The sequence below is a fragment of the Loxodonta africana genome, chromosome 11 (assembly GCF_030014295.1).
Source record: "Loxodonta africana isolate mLoxAfr1 chromosome 11, mLoxAfr1.hap2, whole genome shotgun sequence".
NCBI lineage: Eukaryota > Metazoa > Chordata > Mammalia > Proboscidea > Elephantidae > Loxodonta > Loxodonta africana.
Window position 1 is genome coordinate 21,635,758 of NC_087352.1, and position 15,464 is coordinate 21,651,221.

Here is a 15,464-nt window from a genome sequence, read left to right on the forward strand (position 1 = left end):
AGAGTTTATGAGTCCCTCATAAATAAAAGCTTCAGGATCAAATGGTTTAACAGGTAGTTTTTTGTAATTGCTTTAACTAACAATTAGCCCCATGTTACTTGCTTAATTCAACAGCATCAAATGGTTACCACAGTTGTCTACACATTTTTTTCTTTCCTCACTGAATTGCCAGTAATGAAGACTTTGCTTTTTGATGCTGTTGTTAAATTTATTGTGGAGAAAATGTACATAACAAAACATATGCCATGTCAACAATGTCTGCCTGTACAATTCAGTAACATTGTGCAACCATTCTCGCTATCCTTTTCCAAATCACTCTACCACCAATAACATAAAATCAATGCCCTGTAAGCAAAAAATTCCCCTTTCCCCTCTCTCTCCCACCCATGTAACCATTAATAATCTTTGGTTTCCATATATTTCCTTATTTCATATCAGTGAGATCAGACAGTATTTGTCCTTTGCGACTTATTTCACTCAGCATGAGGTTTTCAAGGTTCATCCATGTTGTGACATGCATCAGGACTTCATTTCTCCTAATGGCTGAGTAGTAGTATTCCCTTGTATGTATTTACCACATTTGTTTGTCTACTCATCTGTTGATAGACACAAAGGCTTCTTAAGTTTGGAAAGGGAAACAAAAAGGAGATGAGCCTGGGGCCTTTCCTGTACCTTTTGATTTATCCAATACTACGCCTATCTTAGCCCAGCTAGATCCTCCACTCTTTGGCCCTGTCTATTTCCATCCCCATCCTCTCATCCCAACTTAAATATACTTTGGAAAAACTAGTTATTCCAGGTGTGTCATTCCACACATACCCAAATTCAGCAGTATCTATCTTCACCTCCTTAGAATTCTGGAGTCTGACCCCCACAATTTCCAAGGTCTGTGATTTTCTTCTAATTTCCAGAGATATATACTCTCAGGACCCCATTTTATACAATTTAGACTGCCCTGAAAAATTAGTCTCTGCTTCATATCAACTCAGTCATATAACTCAGTAACCCTTTAGTTATCTCCCAAAATGTCCAGTTTAAAAAATAAAAGAAGACTCAGTGATCCACGTGGCCTTTATTAAAGACACTGTAAAATGACACAAGGAGAGATGGCAGGACACCCATGGAACATCACAAACAGAGTAATGATTCTTCTCCCAAATCCCCTTCTAGGCTGCTCTGTCCAAGAGGACTTTCAGCTCTCCCACACTCCCACTCATGCAGGTAATGCCTCACCCCACCAGTCACTCTCTGTTCTCTTCCAAGTTCCCTCCCTGCCCCAACATATTACATTCTTCCCATTTTTACACCGATAAATTTAATCTCCAAGTTTATGCCCCACCTACACATCTAACCCATTGCCTTTGAATCAGTTTCAACTCATAGCAACCCTGTAGGATCCAGTAGAATTGTCCCACAGGGTTTCCAATGCTTTAACTCTTTATGGAAGTGAACTGCCACATTTTCTCCCGTGGAGTGCCTGGTGGGCTCGAACTGGCGACCTTTTGGTTAGCAGCTGAGTGCTTGACCACTGTGCCACCAGGGTTCCTTTACACATTTAAACCTATCCTGATTTAGACAGTGGGTGAATGTCTTCTGAGCCTTTCCTTTAGTAAATACACACGTGCACACACACACTCATGCACACATATATATATGTGTAACACTGGTGGCCTAGTGGTTAAGAGTTATGGCTGCTAACCAAAAGGTTGACAGTTGGAATCCACCAGGCGCTCCCTGGAAACCCTGTGGAGTACTTCTACTCTGTCCTTCAGTGTCGCTATAGTCAGAATTGACTCAGTGGCAACAGGTTTGGTGGGGTTTTTTTTGTTTGTTTATTTGGTTTGGTGGAGCCACTGCTAAGCGTTCAGCTGCTCACCAAAAAGTCAGCAGTTCAAATCCACCAGCTGCTCCTTGGAAACCCTGTGGGGCCGTAGTTCTACTCTGTCCTACAGGGTCACTATGAGTCAGAACTGACTGGACCGCAAATGGTTGGTTTTTTGGTTTAATCTTTATGAAAGGATCCCTGGTGTCGCAGTATTTAAAGCCCTCGGCTGCTAATGGAGAGGTCAGTGGTTCCAACCCACCACCACTCTGCAGAAGAAAGATGGGGCAGTCTACTCCCATAAAGTTTTACAGCCCTGTAAACGCTATGCAGCAGTTCTACACTGTCCTATAGGGTCACTATGAGTTAGAATCTACTGAATTGTTGTGGGTTTGGTTTGTTTTGGGAATCCTTACGGATGTCAGCTGGCATGTTTTTCTCCCACATAGTGACTGGTGGGTTTGAATCATTCACTTTTCAGGTTCCTTTCAATTAACAGCCAAGCTCTTAACCACTTTGCCACTAGGGCTCCTTAAAAGACAAAGGTTTGTGGTGTTTTAAGTCACCAAACTTTGCTTAAAAATAGCAGTAACTTGAGAGGGCCAAGATGGCGGACTAGGCAGACTCTACCTCAGATCCCTCTTGCAACAAAGACTCGGGAAAACAAGTGAATCGATCACATACATGACAATCTACAAACCCTGACCATCAAACACAGATCTAAAGAGTTGACCTGAGTGACAGCTGAGCGAAAAGCTGCACACCGAACCAGCGACCGCTTCTGGGACCCGCGACCCACCCCACAGCCTTGAGCCCCCGCAATTCCCTGATGCCGAGTGGTGGGGCTGATTGCAGATTGCTGAGGCGGGCAGGCACGGGACACAGCCGTAACCCCTAGCCCCCTGGGGTAACCTCCGTAGACACTCAGCCAGCACAAGCAGTCTGCACACTAACGGGGCTAATGAGAGAAAGAACAAGCAACCACGAGGAAGCAGTGACTGTTTTCGGAGCCTGGAGCCAGCTTCCTAGTCAGAAAACCTTGGTGCCAGGCTTTGGACTGGGCACAGAGGAGCTGAGCATGGCATCCTGAGACAGTGCAAACACGGGACGCAGCTTTAGCCCCCTTAAGTGACCTTGGGGGAAGCCCAGCCAATGCACGCAGGCAGCATAGTGACGCGGCTGACAGGAAGAGAGGTCACCGGGAGGCAGCGACTGGTTTTGGAGCTGGAAGTGCTGCATCCCAGCCAGGGAACCGTGGTGCTGGGCTTTAGACCAGGAGTGGAGGAACTGACCACGGCTTCTGAGACAGCACGTGCACAGGACGCAGGCCTGACCCCTGGGGGCAATCTTGACCCAGGCAACCCACACAGGCTACCCGCCCCTCAGGAATCTCAGATAAAAGAGTCCTCGCCAAGCTGGATAAGTAAATTTGTCTATACTCCTGGGTGCTATTCTCTTCTATCTATCTGATCCCTTCCCTCCCCTTCCCAGGCGGCTTCATTAACATTGGAATTTCCTGGGCCAGAGAGTAAAGTGCTCTGCCATTTTTTTGTTTCTTTGTTTGTTTTGTCTTTTCCCAACCCATTCTCCTGGCCTGAGAGAAGCAGCTACAAAAAACCCAGGGACAAAGATTCCTTCCCTGACTTCCCGAAATTGGACTAAAAATACAAAACCAGCCAAGCATATGAGATCCACAGTCTTGGGCTTTCATCCCTACAGGGAACAAGGTGGCTATTATAATGCAAAGGCAATTCTGATAGTGATCTGACTGTAATTGTTTTAGCTGATTAATGGAAAGACAAGTTTCCCAGGTCTGATATCTCTACCTATTAAACAGAGCCCTCACTGACCCACAACAGGGAACTGAGGGCTGAAGCTCCCCCCAGACCACCTAACCACCTGCTACAGGGGTCTGAGGATAGTGACATCTACCAATCTGTACAGGTACATGCATTGGGTGACTAAGGTACAGCTGCAGAGCCCACCCACCAAAGTGCTCTCAGAATAGAGACACACCTACCTCACTGGCACTTGGGGGAAGCCTGTCAGCATCCTTACCCCCCTGGAATGTGACCCCCTGCTGCTACTAGAATCTGGTGCACACTACTATCACCACTACTTCTCTAAGTGAATAGGTGACAGTCTACCGCACACACTTGGTGACCCAAAATCAGATTCTACTCAAGAACAGTGAATGGGCTATTAGGCTGATATTTCTGGTAACGGCTCAAACCAGCTGGTAAGAGGACACAAGCAATTCAAAGGCTACAACAATCAAGACAGCACAATCTAGTAGCCCATCTACGTATATTGAAAGAAAACAAAACAAGATAAGACTCAGTGAGCAAATATAAAATAAATCATTACAATATCTTATAGATGGCTCGGAGACAGCACTTGATAACAAACCACATAAAGAAGCAGACCATGATTGCTTCTACAACTCCCCAAATTAAAGAATCAAAATCTTTCCCAAATGAAGATACAATCCTGCAATTGCCAGATGCAGAATATAAAAAACTAATTTACAGAATGCTTCAAGACATCAGGGATGACCTCAGAAATGAAATAAGGCAATCTACAGAAAAAGACAAGGAACACACTCATAAAGCAGTTGAAGAAATCAAAAAGATTATTCAAGAACATAGTGGAAAAATTAATAACCTACAAGAATCCATAGAGAGACACCATTCAGAAATCCAAAAGATTAACAGTAAAATGACAGAATTAGACAACGCAATAGGAAGTCAGAGGAGCAGAATCAAGCAATTGGAATGCAGGGTGGGGGATCTGGAGGACAAGGGAATTGAAACCAATATAGCTGAAAAAAAATCAGATAAAATAATTAAAAAAAATGAAGAAACCCTAAGAATCATGTGGAACTCTATCAAGAAGAATAGCTTGCGTGTGATTGGAGTTTCAGAACAAGGAGGGATAACAGAAAATACAGAGAGAATAGTTGAAGATCTGTTGGCAGAAAACTTCCCTGACATCATGAAGGATGAAAGGATATCTATCCAAGATGCTCATCAAACCCCGTATAAGATTGATCCAAAAAGAAAATCACCAAGGCATATTATCATCAAACTTGCCAAAACCAAAGATAAAGAGAAAATTTTAAAAGCACCCAGGGATAAAAGAAAGGTCTCCTACAAAGGAGAATCAATAAGAATAAGTTCAGACTACTCAGCAGAAACCATGCAGTCAAGAAGGCAATGGGATGACATATATAGAGCACTGAAGGAGAAAAACTGCCAGCCAAGGATCATATATCCAGCAAAACTCTCACTCAAATATGAAGGTGAAATTAAAACATTTACAGATAAACACAAGCTTAGAGAATTTGCAAAAACCAAACCAAAGCTACAAGAAATACTAAAGGAAATTGGTCAGAAAATCAATAACATCAGATAACAACACAACCCAAGGTCACAGAACAGAACATCCTGATATCAACTCAAATAAGGAAATCACAAGAACAAATTAAGACTAATTTTAAAAAGAAAAAAAATGCTCAAAACAGGGAATCATTGAAGTTAATATGTAAAAGATCACAATAATCAAAAAGAGGGACTAAATACAGGAGGCATAGAACTGCCATATGGAGAGGCAAACAAGGCGATATAGGACGATACAAGTTAGGTTTTTACTTAGAAAAATAGGGGTAAATATTAAGGTAACCACAAAGAGGTCTAACAATTCCATAACTCAAAATAAAACCCAAGAAAAACATAACAAGTTAGCAAACGTAAATTCGACTACTAAGAAAATGAGGAACACATAATTTACAAAAAAAAAAAAACTTCTCAGCACAAAAAAGTAAGTGGAAAAATGAAATTGTTGAAAACACACACAAAAAGGCATCAAAATGACAGCACTAAACACATACTTATCTATAATTACACTGAATGTAAATGGACTAAATGCACCAATAAAGAGACAGAGAGTCTCAGACTGGATAAAGAAACACGATCCGTCTATATGCTGCCTACAAGAGACACACCTTAGACTTAGAGACACAAACAAACTAAAATTCAAAGGATGGAAAAAAATATATCAAGCAAACAACAAGCAAAAAAGAAGAGGAGTAGCAATATTAATTTCTGACAAAATAGACTTCAAAGTTAAATCCACCACAAAGGATAAAGAAGGACACTGCATAATGATTAAAGGGACAATTGATCAGGAAGACATAACCATATTAAATATCTATGCACCCAATGACAGGGCTGCAAGGTACATAAAACAAACTTTAACAGAACTGAAAAGTGACATAGACATCTCCACAATTTATAGTAGGAGACTTCAACACACCACTTTCGGAGAAGGACAGGACATCCAATAAGAAGCTCAATAGAGACACGGAAGACCTAATTACAACAATCAACCAACTTGACCTCAGAGACTTATACAGAACACTCCACCCAACTGCTGCAAAGTATACTTTTTTTTCTAGTGCACATGGAACATTCTCTAGAATAGACCACATATTAGGTCATAAAACAAACCTTTGCAGAATCCAAAACATCGAAATATTACAAAGCATCTTCTCTGACCACAAGGCCATAAAAGTGGAAATCAATAACAGAAAAACTAGGGAAAAGAAATCAAATACTTGGAAACTGAACAATACCCTGCTGAAAAAAGACTGGGTTATAGAAGACATTAAGGAGGGAATAAAGAAATTCATAGAATGCAACGAGAATGAAAACACTTCCTATCAAAACCTCTGGGACACACCAAAAGCAGTGCTCAGAGGTCAATTTATATTGATAAATGCACACATACAAAAAGAAGAAAGAGCCAAAATCGGAGAACTGTCCCTACAACTTCAATAAACAGAAAGCGAGCAACAAAAGAATCCATCAGGCACCAGACGAAAACAAATAATAAAAATTAGAGCTGAACTAAATGAATTAGAGAACAGAAAAACAATTGAAAGAATTAACAAAGCCAAAAGCTGGTTCTTTGGAAAAACTAACAAAATTGATAAACCATTGGCCAGACTGACTAAAGAAATACAGGAAAGGAAACAAATAACCCGAATAAGAAACGAGATGGGCCGTATCACAACAGACCCAACTGAAAATAAAAGAATCATATCAGATTATTACGAAAAATTGTACTCTAACAAATTTGAAAACCTAGAAGAAATGGATGAATTCCTAGAAAAACACTACCTACCTAAACTAACACAATTTAGAAGTAGAACAACTAAATAGACCCATAACAAAAAAAGAGATTGAAAAGGTAATCAAAAAACTCCCAACAAAAAAAAGCCCTGGCCCAGACGGCTTTACCGTAGAGTTCTACCAAACTTTCAGAGAAGAGTTAACACCACTACTACTAAAGGTATTTCAAAGCATAGAAAAGGATGAAATACTACCTAACTCATTCTATGAAGCCAGCATATCCCTGATACCAAAACCAGGTAAAGACACCTCAAAATAAGAAAATTACAGACCTATATCCCTCATGAACATAGATGCAAAAATTCTCCACAAAATTCTAGCCAATAGAATTCAACAACATATCAAAAAAATAATCCACCACGACCAAGTGGGATTTATACCAGGTATGCAAGGTTGGTTTAATATTAGAAAAACCATTAATGTCATCCGCCATATAAATAAAACAAAAGACAAAAACCACATGGTCTTATCAATTGATGCAGAAAAGGCATTTGACAAAGTCCAACACCCATTCGTGATAAAAACTCTCAGCAAAATAGGAATTGAAGGAAAATTCCTCAACTTAATAAAGGGCATCTATACAAAGCCAACAGCCAACATCATTCTAAATGGAGAGAGCCTGAAAGCATTTCCCTTGAGAACGGGAACTAGACAAGGATGCCCTTTATCACCGCTCTTATTCAACATTGTGCTAGAAGTCCTAGCCAGAGCAATTAGGCTAGACAAAGAAATAAAGAGCATCTGGACTGGCAAGGAAGAAGTAAAATTATCTCTATTTGCAAATGACATGATCTTATACACAGAAAACCCTACGGAATCCTCCAGAAAACTACTGAAACTAATAGAAAAGTTCGGCAGAGTCTCAGGTTATAAGATAAACATACAAAAATCACTTGGATTCCTCTACATCAACAAAAAGAACATCAAAGAGGAAATCACCAAATCAATACCATTCACAGTAGCCCCCAAGAAGATAAAATACTTAGGAATAAATCTTACCAAAGATGTAAAAGACATATACAAAGAAAACTACAAAGTACTACTGCAAGAAACTAAAAGGGACCTACATAAATCGAAAAATATACCTTGCTCATGGATAGGAAGACTTAACATAGTAAAAATGTCTATTCTACCAAGAGCCATCTGTACATACAATGCACTTCTGATGCAAATTCCAGTGACATTTTTCAAAGTGATGGAGAAACAAATCACCAACTTCATATGGAAGGGAAAGAAGCCTCGGATCAGTAAAGCATTCCTGAAAAAGAAGAAGAAAGTGGGAGGCCTCACTCTACCTGATTTTAGAAGCTATTTTACAGCCACAGTAGTCAAAACAGCCTGGTATTGGTACAACAACAGGCACATAGACCAATGGAACAGAATTGAGAACCCAGATATAAATCCATCCACATATGAGCAGCTGATATTTGACAAAGGCCCAATGTCAGTTAATTGGGGAAAAGACAGTCTTTTTAACAAATGGTACTGGCATAACTGGATATCCATTTGCAAAAAAATGAAACAGGACCCATACCTCACACCATGCACAAAGACTAACCCCAAGTGGATCAAAGACCTAAACATAAAGACTAAAACGATAAAGATCATGGAAGAAAAAATAGGGACAACCTTAGGAGCCCTAATACAAGGCATAAACAGAATACAAAACATTACTAAAAATGACGAAGAGAAACCAGATAACTGGGAGCTCCTAAAAATCAAACACCTATGCTCATCTAAAGACTTCACCAAAAGAATAAAAATACCACCTACAGGTTGGGAAAAAATTTTCAGCTATGACATCTCCGACCAGCGCCTGATCTCTAAAATCTATATGATTCTGTTAAAACTCAACCACAAAAAGACAAACAACCCAATCAACAAGTGGGCAAAGGATATGAACACGCACTTCACTAAAGAAGATATTCAGGCAGCTAACAGATACATGAGAAAATGCTCTCGATCATTAGCCATTAGAGAAATGCAAATTAAAACTACGATGAGATTCCATTTCACTCCGACAAGGCTGGCATTAATCCAAAAAACACAAAATAATAAATGTTGGAAGGGCTGCGGAGAGATTGGAACTCTTATACACTTCTGGTGGGAATGTAAAATGGTACAACCACTTTGGAAATCTATCTGGCGTTTTCTTAAAAAGTTAGAGATAGAAGTACCATACAACCCAGAAATCCCACTCCTTGGAATATACCCTAGAGAAATAAGAGCCTTTACATGAACAGTTATATGCACACCCATGTTTATTGCAGCACTGTTTACAATAGCAAAAAGCTGGAAGCAACCAAGGTGTCCGTCAATGGATGAATGGTTAAATGAATTATGGTATATTCACACAATGGAATAGTACGCATCGATAAATAACAGTGACGAATCTGTGAAACATTTCATAACATGGAGGAACCTGGAAGGCATTATGCTGAGTGAAATTAGTCAGATGCAAAAGGACAAACACTGTATAAGACCACTATTATAAGTTCTTGAGAAATAGTATAAACTGAGAAGAACACATTCTTTTGTGGTTATGAGAGCGGGGAGGGAGGGAGGGAGGGAAAGGGTTATTTACAGATTAGTTAGTAGATAAGAACTACTTTAGGTGAAGGGAAGGACAATACTCAATACAGGAAAGGTCAGCTCAACTGGACTGGACCAAAAGCAAAGAAGTTTCTGGGATAAACTGAATGCTTCGAAGGTCAGCGGAGCAAGGGTTGGGGTTTGGGGACTATGGCTTAAGGGGACTTCTAAGTCAATTGGCATAATAAACTCTATTATGAAAACATTCTGCATCCCACTTTGAAGTGTGGCATCTGAGGTCTTAAATGCTAACAAGCGGCCATCTAAGATGCATCAGTTGGTCTCAACCCACCTGGATTAAAGGAGAATGAAGAACACCAAGGTCACACGATAACTATGAGCCCAAGAGACAGAAAGGGCCACATGAACTATAGACTTACATCATCCTGAGACCAGAAGAACTAGATGGTGTCCGGCCACAACTGATGACTGCCCTGCCAGGGAGCACAACAGAGAACCCCTGAGGGAGCAGGAGAACAGTGGGATGCAGACCCCAAATTCTCATAAAAAGACCAGACTTAATGGTCTGACTGAGACTAGAAGAATCCCAGCGGTCATGGTCCCCAAACCTTCTGTTGGCCCAGGACAGGAACCATTCCCGAAGACAACTCATCAGACATGGAAGGGACTGGACAATGGGTTGGAGAGAGATAGTAAGGAAGAGTGAGCTACTTGTATCAGGTGGACACTTGAGACTGTGTGGGCATCTCCTGTCTGGAGGGGAGATGAGAGGGTAGAGAGGGTTAGAAACTGGGAAAATGGTCACAAAAGGAGAGACTGGAAGAAGGGAGTGGGCAGAGTAAATGGGAGTATGCAATAAGGCGTATATACGCTTATGTGTGACAGACTGACTTGATTTGTAACTTTCATTTAAAGCACAATAAAAATTATTTTTAAAAAATAGCAGTAACTTTTTTTCACCGTTAACTTTAAAAAATAGAGACAAATTCCATTTGTGCTTTATGCATCATGAACTCAAACACCATTGAGCCAAATTTGGGTAACTTCGTATTTTGCTTAAATCTTTCATTTCTAAATAAACTTACAAATTTACTTGACATTCTGACAGTAACTAGAAAGTGTATTTTTTAAATTAAAAATGTTATCTCTTTTACCTATTTTATTTGATTTATTTTTTGAAATATTCTGTGGGGTCTGAATAACAAACCTGTAAAATGCATTGGTATTCCTTTTTACCTAAAGAATAATTAATTTTACAATATTTCTAAAATAATTTGATAGGGAGGCTTATTCTTTATACAAACCTTGAAAAAAATAAAAGTAGGTAGTCTCATTTCTACCTCCAATAATGTGTAAGGCATGAACTGTTAATTAACATTCCTGTAAGAATGAAGTAAGTGTTATACTCAAGTCCATACATGTCATAAATTTCTCTCAGTAAGAACTCTTTAATGAGGTAAAGGTCTTTTGAATAAAAAGTCTATTTACATGTACAGGTAGTCCCTGACTTATGACATATTTGAGTTATGATGAACTGCACTTACAGCCGTTCTTTTTTTTCTGTACATCTTATCAGTAGTAATATGTACTATATACAATGTTGCAGCACATTACTTGCTGATGTTATCATTCTCAGACTATCTCTCACAGATGTTCAATTTTATGATTTACTGTCCAAAACACTGCCACAGTCTGTGCCAACGTTGTCCAACTCTTATTCCTCTTTGGAGTAAATTTTTATGATTCGTGTATTTTTTATGTATGTAGTAAAATGTATTTGTAAGTTTATATGTAATGTTTCCAACTCCCAAAGACAAATAAAAATTGAATTTATAAAGATACTGGGGATAAAAGACTTTAATAATGAAACTGAAAAAAAAAAAGATGTATTCAACTTCCATCAGAACCAACTTACAACAGATTCCTCAAAATGGAACCCCGTCATAAATCAGGGACTACCCATATTACACTTACAAGGTCTCACTGTAGTATACATTTTGTGATGGTTCATAAGCTTGAAGCATTGGCTGTAATCTTTGTGATTTTCCTCACATTTGAATTATCTGATATATAGTAAGGCTTGAACATCATTAAAGGCTTTGCCGCAGTCATAAAATTTGTAAGGCTTCATCTGGAAGTTAATATTCTGATGATCCCCAAGGACTGGATTTTGAATGACAACCTTGCCATACACATTCTATTTTTAATGTTTCTCTCAGATGTTTACCAGGGCTTTAAACCAGTTCAAAATAATTCAGTCATGGCCAATGTGTGAAATCAGAACAGCCCTGAATTTTAAAAATTGGGTGAAGCAGAATGATAAGTGGAACAGAAAAACTTATGGGTCAAAGCCCTGAAATGGGAGACTTGGAAGAGGCACAATGAGCCCTTTCAGGAGCCTGATGTGGGAGATTGAGTTATTGCCAGGTATAAAAATGGCATAGGGGTGGTGTCTGACCTCTTCTAACTTCATCAAGGGGAAGGAGAATCAAGATCAACAGCCCAAGGTTGATTCCTCTGAGGCAGAAGTCAGACATGCCTCTTCTCCCTGTCATCTTTACCAATTTTAACATGAACTATCTCTCCCAGGCACGTTCAATAATTCATTGCAATGGCCACACAGAACTCAAAGACAATACTAAAGATCATGGGGTTTATGAGGGAAGTAATAGGTTAACTCTCAGCCCAAAGTGCTCATCTTTAGCCCCATGGGTCACCAAATCAAGCTCAACCAAGTGCCTGGAGACACCCTTCTCTGCCAGCAAGCCTCCTGCCCAAAGGCACTAAGCTTTCTTACTCCAGATGGAGAAGCCCACCTAGCAGTCTCCTGCTACCATTTCTGTGCCATTGCTTCTCGAGGTCTTCAGTGTTACAGCTCTCTCTCTTGGTTTCCTGGTTCCAGGAGCTTCTCAGTGCAGGGGTCCTGGGATCAAAGGACAGGCTCTTCTCTTGGCCCTTCTTCCTTGATAACGGTGAGATCCTCTCTTTCCTGCCTCTGGGCTGACTCATTTTAAGCCTAGTGAGATGGCAAAACTAACAAATCCCCTTGGTGGGCCACAATGACCTTATTTGCACAGACCCATCCAATAACTTGGGTGGGAGTTGCAAGACTATGGCAAGAAAGCCCACACAAAAGTGATCCATCACACGGCACCAGGACTGTGGAGAGTAACACACATTCATAGTGGCACAGTCAGCCACCATCCTTGAGAGGGGCACCACTGTTTCCGATTCTGCCGGCTATGATATTTGGCTGCTATGTGAAAAGGAAAATGAACTTTGTGAGGCTGAACATGGCTGCCCTCATGCTTTCCATTAGTTCACTGCTGTTTCTGTTAGTTCACGGCTGTTTTCCAAGTCTTATGTAACTCCCTGGCATATAGCACTTTTGTCCTTGACCACTATAAAACCTCTGTCCCCCTACTGCTAGGTGCAAAGATCTGCTTTGGTCCTGCTACTGCCAGGGATCACTGCTTCATATGTAAGTCTTCCTAATAAAAACTCCTCCACCTCCACACTGGAGTTGCACTCTTCTTTCTTTGGTTTCTCTGCATCCTCCAATTTTGGAGGCAAGTGTCAAGTTACTGATCCATGCCTGAACAACTGGCAAGCCATCCATGAGACTGAAGAAATGGCAAGTGGGAGTAAGGCATCCATGGGGAAAATGATGCACTGGCTAGCAACTTCCATGTGGGGCAATCTGGACCATACGCTTGATGTGTGTGGTCCACCACGTGAGTATGAGGGTGCCCTGAGAATGCCAAGAGGCATAACACAACTGAAGTAAGATGCACTCCTTCATAAGTGTGGAAAAGAAGGTAGGAGGCCAGTAGCAGCTGTGGAATGATGGCTGCTCTGGGCTGTTTAGCTGGCCACTGAAGCCCAGCTAGCTGCTGAAGCTTGAGTAATAGCTCTGAAGGAAAAGCTGCAGTTAGAAAGAGATGTGTGCCAGTCCTGTGTGGCAACAACTGATGTATTAAGTAGCTGCATCAGAAAGCAGGAAGAGCAATTACAGATGCTCATCTGTAGGTTTGTAAAGATGTGGGAAATGAAAGTGCCAAAGGCAAGGGCTAGTGCAGTGTTGATGAGAGGCGACAGGGATGCAAAAATTCGGAATCCTTGGGAGAGCAGATGGAGTAGTGAATTGGAAGTGGAAGTGATAGTGGAGGAGGAGTCTGACAGTGCAGAGCACCCTCCGGCATGGCCACTCATTACTTATAAGATGAAAGCTACCCAGAAACCTGATGACCCCACACACAAAATCCTGACAGCTAGTTCGGTGACAATGCAGGAGTACACCCCACTGAGTTGATTGACCTGTGTGCGAAATTTAGCAGAAAGGGAAGGAAACTATTGCAGCTTGGTTGCTACATCTGTGGGCTATTGGGGGAGAAGGTATCTCTTTAAATGGAGCCAAGGCAGAGAAAATGAGCAGTATAACCCCTCCCCTCCAGCAAATACTCGGGACACTGAGGACTTACACATCTTAACAGATTGGATCATCCTGTGTTGCAGAAGGGCTTGGTCAAATGACATGGATCTTCCCAGCACGGTTGGTAAATGATCTTCCATAGAGGTGATAAAAAGCAGCTAATTCAAGAGCTAGGCATGTGCCACACCATTTATGCTGAGCACTTCCATAGGGCCAGACAATGAAATTTTTACTGCAGAAATGAAAGCAAAAACCCTGCAGGTGGCTTCTCCCTTCTGGTATGGCACACTGGTGACCATTGTTAGTCCTTTAGTGGCCGCTTTGAGTGAAACTGAGAAGGCTAGAGAGAAGGGATGCAAGCCGTGGGAAAAGAAAAAAGAATGAGAAACCTGAGAGACGGCCTTGAAAGTGACCCAAAGGCAGATGTAGGTGGACTTATGGCTGCCAGAATGGCAGTGCACACAAGATAAATAATAAACTGAACGAGGTTTTCATTAGTCTTTGGAAGAATCTGAATTCGGAGCAACAGTATCGCAACAGTAAAACTATTTTGGAATTAAAAAGAGTAGGTATACTCTCGGAAGCCCACAGGGCTCTTAACAGCCTGTGTGTCCTTGAAGAAACCCGATGGGTCCTGACCTATGATGTGGACTATAGGGAACTTAACAAAATGATCCATCCTATATGTGCTGCAGTCCCGAACATAACTCCCTTGTTAGGAAGCATGTATCATGCTGTGTTAGAGCAACCAATGCCTTCTTTAGCATCCCTCTAGCCCCATCCACCCCAGACCACTTTGCCTTCATCTGGAATGGGCAGCAATAGACATTTCAAACACTCTCCCAATATTCACATGTTGTTCTTAAGCGACATCAATTTGGTTCTGACTGATAGCAACCCTAAATACAACATAATGAAACACTGCCTGGTCCCTACGTTTGAGCCCATTGTTGCCGCTGCTGCGTCAACCCATGTCATTCAGGATCTTCCTCTTTTTCACTGACCCTCTACTTTACCGAGCATAATGTCCTTCTCCAGGGACTAGTCCCTCCTGATAACAAGTCCAAAGTATGTGAGATGAAGTCTTGCCATCCTCACCTCCAAGATGAACAAGACAGACTTGTTCGTTCTTCTGGCAGTTCACGGTATATTCGATATTCTTCAACAACGGCATGACTCAAAGGCACCAATTCTTCTTCAATCTTCCTTATTCATTGTCCAGCTTTCACATACATACGTTGTTGTTGTTGTTAGGTGCTGTCAAGTCAGTTCCGACTCATAGCGATCCTACGCACAACAGAATGAAACACTGCCTGGTCTTGCACCATCCTTACAATCATTGTTATGCTTGAGTGCATCGTTGCAGTCACTGTGTCAATCCACCTTGTTGAGGGTCTTCCTCTTTTCTGCCCATCCTGTACTTTATCAAGCATGATGGCCTTGCCAGGGGCTGATCCCTCCTGAC